This window comes from Dermacentor silvarum, chromosome 5 (assembly GCF_013339745.2).
Source record: "Dermacentor silvarum isolate Dsil-2018 chromosome 5, BIME_Dsil_1.4, whole genome shotgun sequence".
NCBI classification, from domain to species: domain Eukaryota; kingdom Metazoa; phylum Arthropoda; class Arachnida; order Ixodida; family Ixodidae; genus Dermacentor; species Dermacentor silvarum.
In genome coordinates, this window is record NC_051158.1 from 114413540 (window position 1) to 114426851 (window position 13312).

The 13312-nt window shown below is 46.0% G+C and overlaps 3 protein-coding genes across 3 annotated transcripts in view; 1 reads left to right on the top strand and 2 right to left on the bottom strand.

The window, feature by feature from the left end:
- Positions 1-13312, bottom strand: part of LOC119454348 (zinc finger protein 135-like) — a 267008-nt gene that overhangs the window by 240547 nt on the left and 13149 nt on the right. The gene's annotated exons all lie outside the window — the stretch shown is intronic.
- Positions 1-13312, top strand: part of LOC119453730 (gastrula zinc finger protein XlCGF49.1-like) — a 219249-nt gene that overhangs the window by 154377 nt on the left and 51560 nt on the right. The window lies entirely within an intron of this gene.
- LOC125945755 (zinc finger protein 436-like) overlaps positions 4386-13312 on the bottom strand; it is a 98919-nt gene continuing 89992 nt past the window's right edge. Inside the window, exon 5 of the mRNA XM_049668031.1 lies at positions 4386-6598. The gene's annotated coding sequence lies outside the window, so the exon portion shown is untranslated. The remainder of the gene's footprint in view (positions 6599-13312) is intronic.

Genomic DNA, 13312 nt, shown 5'->3' on the forward strand with positions numbered 1-13312 from the left:
ATAGCTCGACATATATTGTGTTGTTCTCTAAGAGGTAAACAAGAACTAGTGCAGGCTGACCGAACTCTCTTTAAACAACTCCAGCTCGAATTTGCATTACCAAAAAAACCTAAAACACTATTTGGTATACCAAGAGTTCCTTTGATGGTCACATTACAGTGTAGACCGCTTATAACGTAAGTCGCCGGAGTCACAAATATCCACACTATACGTGGTACCGCACTATAACCAAAACAACTATTTTATTGCGATAATGGACACTCCAGGCACATTTCTGCCATCGCTGTCACCGTACTCTAGGTTCCGTACTCGTTTACTAAATAAATTAACAAGCACGGTGTCACGCGTGCACAAGCATACATTAACACATCTCGCTCGTTGACCGCGGAAACAAACTGTCAAAACGCTCGAGTGACGAAGCGCGCCGAGCTAATTGACCTTCGTGCTATCATGCCTCTCGCTTCAACGCGACCTATAAGTGGCGAAAACACGGCGCGTGGCGGACTTTCCCCATTGAAGATTGCTTTCAAGATAGGGCCAAGGCGATCGTATCGCCGAAGTGGATCGTCACAGATTACGTCCTGCTTCGGTTCATTGAAACCATTCAGCATTGCTTTGCCGGTGAAAATCTCCTCCTTCTGTTTGCGCCAGTCCCGAACGCAAGTTTCAGAATTTCCGAACGCCCATGATGCGGCCCGATTTCTGTCCGACTCCGCACATATGATCACATTCCTTTTAAATGCAGCATCATGATGAACTCGGTACTTCATGCCGATAGAGCAGATGCAGAGAACGTGAATGCAGGCGGTAGACTACTGCCTAAGCACGTGTACTGCAGCCCATGGAGGAAGCTACGGTAGCTAGGCTCAAGAGTAGCTAGGCTCGACGCGCGTGAGGCGGCTATTTTGAAATGACGACGGCTATATGGAAACACAGATTTAGGGTCGTACTCGATTCTCACGCGCACGCAATTTTTGGATCTGTTTTATTAGAAAAAAAGTGCGTGTTAGATTCGAGCAAATATGGTATTTGTGGCTTGAGGGGAGCGTTTGCCATCTAGGTTGACTGCCGAACTTCCAGGCAGCCGCACTGTAACCGGTATTTTGTGTCCCGCAACAGCACTATAAGCGATACGCGTACACATAGAGTGCTATGGGAAAATTAAGGGGAGTCTGAAAACACCGTATTATATCCAGTTCTGCACTAGAAGCGGTTACGTTATAAGTGGTCTATACTGTAAATAGCAAGACGGTCACTGACAATTTCCAAGTACAGTATGCTATTATACATTTCAGTCACTCTGGCTACAAGGACACCATTCCCCAAGTGTTTGAGAGTCATCACGTGTTAACCGTGAGCAGGACGTAAGACTCACTACACTGCTATCAAAACAGGATTTGGTGCTAGGCACTGGAAAGAATTTCATCTTGACAATGGGTGAAATACATTCTGCCATTGTGCACTAGGACAGATACGCATAGTAACGTAACAATGAGTTTTTAAAGCCACTTTCAGAATAAAGAAACCAAAAGTTTTTTATAGTCCTGGCATCATTTTGGCAAATTTCTCCAAGTCTGAATATTCATTCAGCAAATGTTTACATAAAATTAATATTAAAGAATCTTAGGGACCCATAATTATTCTAAGACATGTAAGGCGTTGAAAATGTGGTTTTCAGACTAAAGGCTTTTCAAGTTATTCAAACATTCATATGAGCTCTGTATCAGAGAAAGATGGAACAGAAGTGGTGACGAAATTGCCAGTGTCTTAGATGAACCAATGTAGGAATGAAAAAAAAAAAAACAATAGACATGGAACTTAAGAACTGGCTCACATACTAAATTGATTACGATTAAGTAATAGCAAAGGCACTCAACGGCAATAAGACATAAAACTTACAAGTGCCATCACTGATATTCTTTTTGAAGTATCAAAGAGAATAAAATGCTGAGCAGACTATAAAAGTAAAAAACAAAACAAAAATGTTTATTAAGAAATGATTGCAACAGACGTTATCATTATAAGTGCAAACAAAATGAAAACGAGCAACATTAGCAATGCACTCATCCAGCACTATGATTGATATAGTCCTCCAGAAACGACAGCGTCAATTCTTAGTGAAGGCAGGTCATTCAACTACTGTAAAGGAATGCTTCCATACATGAAGATGACATGGCTCAGAGAAATAAAAAAGAAGATTCCAAATGAAGACTTATATACACAAAAGGCAATAAAAATGTGGGATGAGCAGAACAGATCCCATCTTTTCATGCCCAAAGAACATAAACTGGAAGTACCAGTCACACACATGAAAGAAAATTCCCAAAGGTGCACACACTAACAAAAGCTATTATACATCCTGCAAATCCTATACAGTGAGGTTGCAAATATAGCATTCCTCATCTACTAGTGATAAACATGTAGGCAGAGAAAGTAGGGAACAAAAGTGTAGCCAATAATGAACCTCTCACACCAGCCCTAAGGCACAATACTAAATGCACAGCCTCTTTCAAGAAAAATACAATCACTTTGTTACTGATGGGAGCTGAATATGAAATGTCTCATTCGCCTCCTGCTGCAATGGTCTAAATGTCAGAAAGTACTATGCTCTATCTCAGAAGTTTCTTGCAGCACTGTGGAAACATGAATTCTTGACCAATCCCCTTGAGATGTGCTCATACATGCTGCGTCGTCTGCTCAGCGTCTGCTTGGCATCCTGTCGGTACATTCTCCATGGTCGGCTGGACTGACGCAAAAAATGTTTTGGTGCCATAACCCTCAGTTTCATTTACATGAATGCGACAGTGGGACTTTGCTTCACCTGTACGCTTTCCCTGCTGTTACCCTGAACCTTCCTTAGCAAGTAGTAAGAGCGAACACTCTCATAAATGTTAACATGCGGCACGGCATCTGCTCGTCGACTACTTGGCATTTGCTTGCTACCATCATCCCACACCGTGCTAGAGCGGAGTAGCACGTGGAATCTCGTTTATACGATTCTGGATAATACGTTTTACGGGATACAATTTTTTTTTTCTTTTCCCGGCCAACATCACATAGGAGCAATGTATTTTCATACGGTTGAAACGATTGGATTTTCACCTGAAATTACATAATAAGACTGTAAACTGGTATTTCTGAAACTTGTAGCTTTATATTTAAGTGTACTAGAATAAATTACATTCCAATGACCCACGAAAAACATGCTAAGGGCCGGCCACACTAAATGAAAAATGTGAGACACAGAAGCTGCCGCAAAGCAGGTAACTGGTGCCGCGGGAGGGATCAGTCCAGGACCGATTTAAATTACCCTGTGCCGCTGCGGCAAACAAGCCGCGAGCGGCGACCAATGAGAGCTGCCCCTTCAGTGATGAGTGACACTGCTCCGCAAAATGCACGTGTTATGCGGAGCAGCATCACTCGACACTACAGGAAGCTCTTCTGGCGAGTTTTTCGCCAAGTAAATCTGTTTTCTTACTCTTTGGACCTTGCTTTGGATTACACGGTTTTTCGATGATACACTTTATTTTCCGGTTCCCGCGAAGATCCTTTCAACAACATTCCACTGTAAATTATAGATGTAGTGAACAATTACGCCTTTATAGCATTTCGTATTGTCGACGCATCACCAGTCCTAATATTCTGGCGCCATCTGCTAACTAGAAATCAAATCAGTTTTACGGCTCAGCGCTGTATGTGTGTGAGATTATGGACGTTCGTCACTTGTTTGTGTGTCTTAAGACAAGAAAGTAAGCACAAGAAACGCTAGTAGGCAAAAAAAATATTTTTTTTTCTTTCAAACACACGATGGACAAGGAAAGGAAATGAAAAGAAAACAAAACAATGTCACAGAGAAGTTTCACGCGCACACTGATGTACGCGACGCTCAGTCCTACACCACCGTTCGGCGCGTCAAGAGTTCCAAAAAACCATCTCACGGTATGGGTCGTGACGACCCGCTTGTCGTTGCCACGGTACGGTCGCCGCGGCGAGCCGAGGCAGAGGTGGCACGGTTGCTGCTGTTGGAACTGTCGCCGGCACACGGCTGCGCTACCGTGTGCGGCGCCTGGCTATGTTGAGGACACCACTGCGATGTCCGGCCGCAACTCACGAAGACCGCGGCCCAGGGTCGACCCACGCGGACAGCACCTCGGTAGGCCTCGACCAAGAACGGCCCTCAGCAACTGCGCCCTGGCAAAAGCCGCTCAGCAGGCCTCGTCCTTGGTCCCGGAACAGGCCTCCGCATCTGGCCCGGGTAGGCACGCCTTGGTCACTCAGACGCAGCAGGAACAACGGCCCAAGCTCTTCTTCCCGAGCGTCGCACCCGATCTGCTGCCACCGTGGCTTCGCCACTCGACCTCCCCTGCACGTTCTCATCGTAGCACTTCCTTTTTCCTTCCAGCTCCCGTGCCACCTGCCCTCAGCTCGCCTTCCTCGCTTCGGTATGTGATTTCTTCAGTATGCACTTCTATTGAGTCCACAAGTCGCGGCGTACACGTAAAAAAAAATTATAAAAAAGGAATATTGTGTCCTTCCCCCACAATGTGTAATCCTAGCAACGTAAAACCAAACAGCCAATCTCAATAATTACGACAAAACATGCCAAACCATTGACCTCCGCTTGAGATGAGACTTAGCAATGACGGATTTGGCCCCTCATTTCTTGCTGACAGGGCATAGAGCCAGTAAAAAGCGCGAATTCGTATCAAAGCCATTGGTTGGCGCTGTATGGGTTGCCATGTTTCTATAAGTGATCACGGTTAGGTGCCAATTACGGTTACTGGAAGTAACTGCCACAGCAATTCTCGGTATACGACGTGCATGCGGAATGGCCATAACATGTCACATATCGCTGCGCCGTATCATATAGAGAGAAAAAACCATATTCTCTAGTGCAGCCAATAATGCCCGGAACTACATACCGCTGCGGAAGGATATTGCCTGTGTACGCCTCGTACCTTTGGCAGTGGTGCAAGGTACTTGTGAGATAGAGTATAACACATAACAGTCCTCTAGCACCGCAAGCTCCTCAATGACGAATCAGCATTTGTGTTCCTACAGGCGTGATTTTTAGGATAGCTTATGAAACATTGCACAATATGACTCAATAAAGGTCCACATGCCAGCAAAATGTCCTTGCACAATGTCCTCCCACAATCCACAGCATTAAAGAAAAGAGGACTAGATGTCATGACAGTTTGAATCAATGGATCTTGGTTCTTCAGCTTGAGAACACCTTAATTCATTTAGATATATACAAATTGATTGTGTGGAAAAATCATTGCTATGAATGAGGTACTACTTGGTATTGATGCAGAGGACCATAATTTAAAATCATTTTTCTATGAATCCACGTTCACTAAAGTGAATACCATAGCACAGTGAAACCTTGCGCTTCAAGAGAGAAAAAAAGAAAAAAGTACATAGTCAAGCTAAAGTGATAAATGAGTGTTTTAATGTTTCTTCTTTAGAAACAATTAGAAAATGACAAAATGACATAAACAGGTACTTCCATGAGTGCACCCATAAGCCCTTGACGACTTGGAAATACTCTATAGCTTCAAAAGGAGGCACCCCCATACTGGTTGTACCTGAGTCCTTCCTATACCTGAGGGGATTAAAGGGGCCCTGAAAGACTTTTCTAACTCAACGTAGAATGTCCTCACTATTAAATTATACTTCCTCAATGTTGAAATATTTTTCCCAGAACCTCGAAGTACATGTGAAGTTAGATGTAGTTAATGCACCGATGAGTGGCTTTCTCTCTTTTTTTGTCTCCCTTAATGCCTTGCAAAATATTGAGGGTCTTGGTGGCGAGAGGGCTCGATGCAGCACCCCGAAACAGCCACGTTAGACAACACTACACAGCAAGCACAGCTATGCAACTGTCGTTTATAGACAGGCCGAGCAAAGATGAAGATTGCAGACATATATATATTTCATTTATTTAACTAAACATTAGCAATTATAGTATCAGTACTGGGAATGTTGACGCGATCACAAAAGCAGCCAATAGCTGTTCATGGGCCCAGCTAATAAGATAACGCTGCATGATGACATAGTGGAGGTGAGAGCAAGCAATTTTTGGGAGATTTTCACATGACATTAAAAATTCCCCGCTGCCCATATTGCAATGATAATTGGCTCACATGTCCACAGGAGCCTCTTCCACAGATCAGCAACGTTTTTTTACTGTGTTCAAAAAGTGTTACAGGGCCCCTTTAACACTTAATTAAAATATGAATGGAACGAAAGTGTCCTCCATCTGATTGTAGCATGAAACTCAAAAGGAAATCTATACGGAAATCTAAACAGAGTTTCGCAGTTGACAAAAAATTCATCTTGGTCTGGAATAAAAACCATATATCGTCACCTGTTCGGGTGCACATAAGTACACACCTCTTAAAATGCCTCCCACTAGGCCCCATCCGAAATTTTGCTTAAACACAGGAACATTTCAAGATCCATCTGGGGAGCATTTCACCACAATTAGTTTTCAAACTGGTTCATAATTAGAGGAGATGGAAGGAACTGAAATGTGAGGTTACCATGTTGCTAGGAGGCAAGCTTCACTGCTAGCATAAGCACTCCCCTTTACCTCCCTACTAGTGTCTGCAAGTCCCATTTCTTTCTAGCCTTCTGCAATACCCGAGACAATGAACCACATCACATGTATAAATCACGAACCCCCAGGTTCCTTATTCTGCCGTGTTTGCCATGTTTTTAAAGAAAGGATCCACGGCTGTGAGAAATGGCACAGACTCCAATTTCATCATCCCTACCGATAGCTTCGTAGCGTGGAAAGCATAGCAAGTCTCGTTGCGTAATGCCGATTCCCAAAAAGTCAGCTTTGCCGCAGCACAGAAACGTTATGCAATCAAACCTACGCAAAGTATTGCGGTGAAGCATACCTAGATTATAAAAGGGCCACTGTCACAGAGGGGATGTACGCGTTCCTTAATGATACAGGTGCACATCCGCTTTTCCTGTCACAGTACAAGCACAAACACCAAATAAGTGTACTGGCAGGCCTTCAGAGCAATTTCGGACTTGGTTGTGGAAATTTGAGCCCTTAAAGGCAGTAAAAGCCAGAGATTCGATTTTTCGGACTGCATAATTTTTCGACGTTATTGCAGTCCCTAGGAAGTCCAAGAAATCAGACACTGACTGTTACTGGTGAGGACTTTATGTGTGTGACCTTGGTTTCCAACCTCAGTGCAGGGCCCCTCCAGAAGAAGGACACACAGGCTTTTATTTAAATTTGAGCTGTTTTCGTGATGTGGAATGGTTTCACAGTTTGCTGAATAAATGTTACTGCACAACAAATCCACCACGTTCGTTTGTTAGGGATACCCAAACCTGGTGAGGGGCCATTCACCTAACAAGAATGTTCATTTAGGCAGCAGTACAATTGGAGAAGGCCATCAAGTCCCAATGATAGGCCTAACATTCAGAATTTATCCCAACTTTCTCACTGCAAACATTAGTGTTTTGAAGGTAAAGTTGAGGGATGATCGCTTCTCAATTTGTTATGCCGACACATGAATGGATACATTTTCATAAATGAAAGCAATATCAGCCCACTCTCCCTGCAACATGTTAGATTATGCCGAAACATCTCGTGAAGTGGCTTGGCAGTTAAACATATTGTCACGGGTATAAACTATTTACAGAATGTATTTACAGGAGATAGACAGCAGCTGAGAACACAGAGAGGCTGTTGCCACTTCGTCCTCTTCTCCTTTGTCGACCTTGTCTGTTTTCCTCACCGTAACACAACCCCCGGCGAAAAAAGCACCGTCCCGGTGCTTCAGACGGGGCCATCGGGAAGGGCATAATAGGGCTTAAGCCGAGAGACCTGTACGATGTCGGGTGATGTGGAACCGGTTGGCACGACGGATGTCACTGGGATGATCTTATAGGTGACATTGGTCACTTGACTTAGAACGCGGTAAGGACCTTTGTAGCTCGGAAGGAGTTTCTCGGAGAGCCCCACACGTCGGCAAGGGGACCAAAGGAGTATGAGAGAGCCTGGTGCAAAGTATGTCTCACGATGGCAGCAATTGTAAGTGTGCTTTTGAGTTTCCTGCGATGCCAACAAACGAGTACGGGCAAGCTGGCGCGCATGGTCAGCGTGGGCGATCGCGTCGCGGGCATACTCGCTTTGTGAATTCCGTACCAAGGGGAGCGAAGCGTCCAATGGTAATACAGGGTCACGACCGAAGAGCAAGTAAAAGGGGGAATACCCAGCAGTATCGTGGCGTGAAGAATTATAGGCGAACGTGACATAGGGTAGCGCAATATCCCAGTCCTTCAGGTCGGGTGAGACGTATTTCGATAGCATGTCAGCAATGGTTCGATTAAGTTGCTCAGTAAGGCCGTTGGTCTGGGGATGATAGGAGGTAGCGAGTTTGTGCTTGGTAGAACAGGAGCAGAGGATATCGGCGATGACTTGGGAGAGGAAAGTGCGGTCACGGTCGGTAAGGAGCTATCGCGGGACGCCATGGACTAAAATGATATCCCGGAGTAGGAAATCGGCGACGTCAGTTGCGCAGCTCGTGGGAAGCGCTCGAGTGATGGCATAGTGCGTCGCGTAATCAGTAGCCACAGCGATCCACCTGTTGCCGAAGATGGACTCAGGAAAAGGGCCAAGAAGATCCAAACCCACGCGGAAGAATGGCTCAGTTGGAATCTCGATCGGCTGTAAGTACCCGGCAGGAAGCACTGCTGGCTTTTTCCGATGTTGGCAGGACTTGCAAGCAGCTATGAATCGCCATACGGAGCGCGGGAGGCTGGGCCAGTAGAAGTGGCGGCGCATGCGGTCGTAAGTACGAGCAACCCCAAGGTGTCCGGCAGTAGGTGCATCATGAAGCTCCTGAAGCACGGTTAAGCGGAGGTGTTGGGGAACGACAAATAGAAGGGGAGGACCGTCAGGGTGAAAATTGCGGCAGTACAATATCCCGTCTTTGAGGACGAACCACCATAACGATGGATCAGTGGGAGCAGATTGCACTTGGTCAATGAGGGTCCTCAAAGTAGCGTCATGGCGTTGCTCGTGGGCCATGTCCAAAAGCTTGGAAATGGAAAGAACACTTATGGAAGCATCCGTGTTGGCGTTGGCGGGTGAGGGTACAGGGTAACGGGACAAGCAGTCAGCGTCATTGTGTAGGCGACCAGACTTATACACCACAGAATAGGAATACTCCTGTAGCCGCAAAGCCCATCGTCCAAGCCTCCCTGTAGGGTCTTTAAGGAGGAAAGCCAACAGAGGGCGTGGTGGTCCGTTACAATAGAAAAGGGCCTGCCACATAAATAGGCGCGGAATTTTGCTACTGCCCACACAAGTGCCAAACATTCGCACTCGGTAATAGAGTAATTCCGCTCCGCAGGTGACAAAAGACGGCTAGCGTATGCGATAACACGTTCACGGCCGTGCTGAACTTGTGCGAAGACGGCACCGACGCTGTGGCCACTGGCATCGGTGCGCACCTCTGTAGGGGCTGACGTATCGAAGTGTCCTAGAATAGGTGGGGTGGTGAGTATGGTGGTAAGGCGAGAAAAGGCGGCGGCCTGAGAGTCTCCCCATGAAAACGGCACATTTTTCTTCAGAAGATCTGAACAGAGGGCGTGCTATGGTGGCAAAATCTTTAACAAAGCGACGGAAGTAGGAGCAAAGGCCCACGAAACTGCGGACATCTTTTTCGGACTGTGGGACAGGAAAATCTTTCACAACGCGAATTTTCTCCGGGTCCGGTCGGATGCCAGACGCATTGACGACATGGCCAAGGACTGTAATTTCACGGTGGCCGAAGTTACATTTCTTCGAGTTGAGCTGCAGACCGGCCTTGCGAAAAACAGCAAGTACAGCTGAAAGGCGCTCAAGGTTTGTGCTGAAAGTGGGCGAGAACACAATAACATCATCTAGGTAGCAGAGGCAAGTCGACCACTTGAATCCTTGGAGTAATGAGTCCATCATAGGCTCAAAGGTAGCCGGAGCGTTGCAGAGCCCAAAAGGCATAACTTTGAAGTGGTAAAGACCATCAGGCGTTATAAAGGCGGTCTTTCCACGATCGAGATCATCCATAGCGATTTGCCAATATCCGGACCGTAGGTCGATGGATGAAAAATACTGTGCCCAGTCTGAAGCACCAGGACGGTGCTTTTTCCGCCGGGGGTTGTGTTACGGTGAGGAAAACAGACAAGGTCGACAAAGGAGAAGAGGACGAAGTGGCAACAGCCTCTCTGTGGCGAACACGCGTACCCTGCACCTCTCACCAAAATGTCACGGGTATAAACTATTTACAGAATGTATTTACAGGAGATAGACAGCAGCTGAGATCACAGAGAGGCTGTTGCCACTTCGTCCGCTTCTCCTTTGTCGACCTTGGATGTTTTCCTCACCGTAACAATGTAAAGAGGGACCAACACTTGCTTCCTGATGCACCACAATGCCATGCAGCATATTGCGCAGGTATGTAGATTCATAATTTTAGACTCTGCCTAATACAGGATGCACACCTACAGGGCTGGTGACTTACTCAGGGTTGTCACAGTGCTGTGTTTTCTTATGTTTGTTCAAGGTACTAGACCGCACAAAGAACTTGGAGCAGATGGTGCAGCGGTATGGTCGCTCGCCTGAGTGAATGCGTAGGTGAACGGTCAGATGGCTCTTCTGCATGAAAGTCCGAGGGCACGAGGGGCACTGATAGGGCCGCACGCCCAAGTGGGCGTGCAAATGATGCTTCAGAGCGTTTCTGTGCGAGAAGCTCTGAGGGCACAAATGGCATTTAAATGGCCGCTCACCAGTGTGGAGATGCAGGTGTGTGTCAAGATTGCCCTTTTTTGAGAAGCTCTGAGAACATGAAGGGCACTGAAATGGCTTGTCACCTGCGTGAATGCGCAAATGAATAATAAGGCGGGATCTGCATGAAAAGCTGTAAGAACAGAAAGGGCATTGAAAGGGATGCTCACCTGTGTGGACCCTTATGTGTGCTCTTAGATCGCACGGTTTTCTAGTTTTATAGTCACAGCGATCACAGTGGTGGAAGCGTCCTTTCTGCGACTTGTCATCCTTGGTAGTTAGGGGACAGGATGAATGCTTTGAACCTGCACAATGACAACCAAATTGCACATAATGGTAAAATCCGAACGCACAGATGCTAGTGCTAATGATGAGCCCTCATTAAAACCTCATAAAAAGTGCATTTATCGGCAAAAACGAGTGAGCTTCCAAGTGCTATCACTTAACTTCTCTGAAGCACCCAAAAGCAATTAAATGCAAAATAGTGATATTAGGAGAGAGAGGCATGGAGTTTTTAACAATTAATTGCAATGAAGGTTATTTATATATAAGTACAAGAAAGCAGCAAGTATATTAACAATAACTGCAATCATAAAGCTGAACCATTTGTATACTGCTTGAAAACAGAGAGTCAATTCATATTGCAAACACCTAATTGAATTACTGCAAAAGAATTCTTACATGCAAGAAACAACATGGCTCAAGCCACAGTTGAAATATAGACAAGTGTCTCACAGCGCCGTCTGCATGCAGAGCGAGCTGACTACAATTCTGTTCGGGCTTCCTCTCTTTGCTGACAGGAGCGCTGCAGATGTAGGGGGATCAGCATTTTCTATCTGCTAGTAAGCGGCAGGCACAGTGCCAACGTATTAAGGTACAAAACGGCCTTGCAATGCACAATGTCACTTTTTCTGTGGCACTATAGCTCCAGTCAATTCTGTGCTAAGGGTTCCCCTGCTATTTGCAAAGAAAACTTGAATATGCAACTAGAAGCAACCTAGTTTCGATTTTTGATTTGCAGTGCTGTCATGCATCGTCAAACAATGTCGTAGTTGGTGTTTTCAGCAAGTTTTCTGCCTCTGCCTGTCTAGATGTGGATGTGTTGCATCTAGGTGAAAACTGCTGCACTGTAGCCTCGATTGTGCGTTAACATGCAGGCAGTGACAGAGAAGTACTCAGCTGAGCAGGCAATCAATGCAGTGCGAACATTTTGGTTTGGATGTACAAGAACCTTCAAACTTTCTATTTGTGAGTACAACTCCTTTTTACGAATTGCTTTGCTCACAAACAATTGTTATAGTATTACTCTAGCTACCCAGTGCATCATTCAAGCACTGTTGGGAAATGTCTGTGCAGTCTTGTTTGTTTATCGAATTATCAAAATTGCATTTTATTCTTCCAGTGCATGCATTTCGAACAATGCGTTCAAATTAATAATTTGAGAATGCACCTGGTGCTAAGGGTATGCTGTCTCACTACTGAGCGTTGCGAGATGTTTATTAGTGAAAAAAATGATGTGGTTCCAAAGGACAGTGACAGTCTATGTAAACAAAGCTTTCTGTGCTGTTTGCTTCAACTGAAAATAATTAGAGGTGATGTGGACTGCGAATGCTTAATTTCTTCAGCATTTAGTGCAATAAAAGAGTAGCGAGTTGATAATAAATGTATTATTGCATGCAGAACTGCTGTTTGTCTGCACAGTACGCAGAACACACAAGGACACATGTTTGCTTGAGGCGTTGTTGTGCACCATTGTTTATGGAGGGCTGAGCATTACCACTGCTTCACATGGCACATCTTATCACGGCAGAAGTGATGGCTGAATTATGGGGCTTAAGAGCCAGAACCATAATCGAATTATGAGACACGCCGTAGTGGCGGACTCCAGAATAATTTTGATACCATGGTGCTCTTGAAAAACGTGCACATAAATCTAAATGCATGAACGTTTTACATCGAAGCTGTTAAGGGCTCGCTCTACGATGGTGGCGTCCGGCAAAAGAAAAAACTCTCACTGGCCGTATGCTGTATGTGAGAGTGAAAGCCCGCGAGGCCGAGGGACGCACGCTTTCACGGGGAGCGAACGCACCGCGGCAAGCAAACGCGACTTCCCAGTGGAAGGCAAGCCGCGGGCGAGGAGGACATCGAGGCACCCTAGACTGTGCGTGTGCGTGCCACTCTCCCACTCCGGCGCATGCGCGCAGCCCTGCTGGCCTCTACGTCATGTAGCCCTGCCGGCCGTCGCGTCAACAGTCCTTTAACAGCGGTTCTGTGCGGTCACACAAACAACGCGCACAACTGTTATCGATGGTGGCGGCATTTTACCCGCGTTCGCACCGAATGCGCGCGGCGTTGGTGACGTGTTTAAAAGAACATGCCAGCTTTTGCCGTACACCCTATGGCAGCGAATTTTCTTTTTTGTATTTCGCTCCCGTCGAAATCCGGCTGCCGCAGCGAAGATCGAACCTGCAAGTTGAGCAAAGCTATAGCTGCTGCCGAGGTGGGCACAGA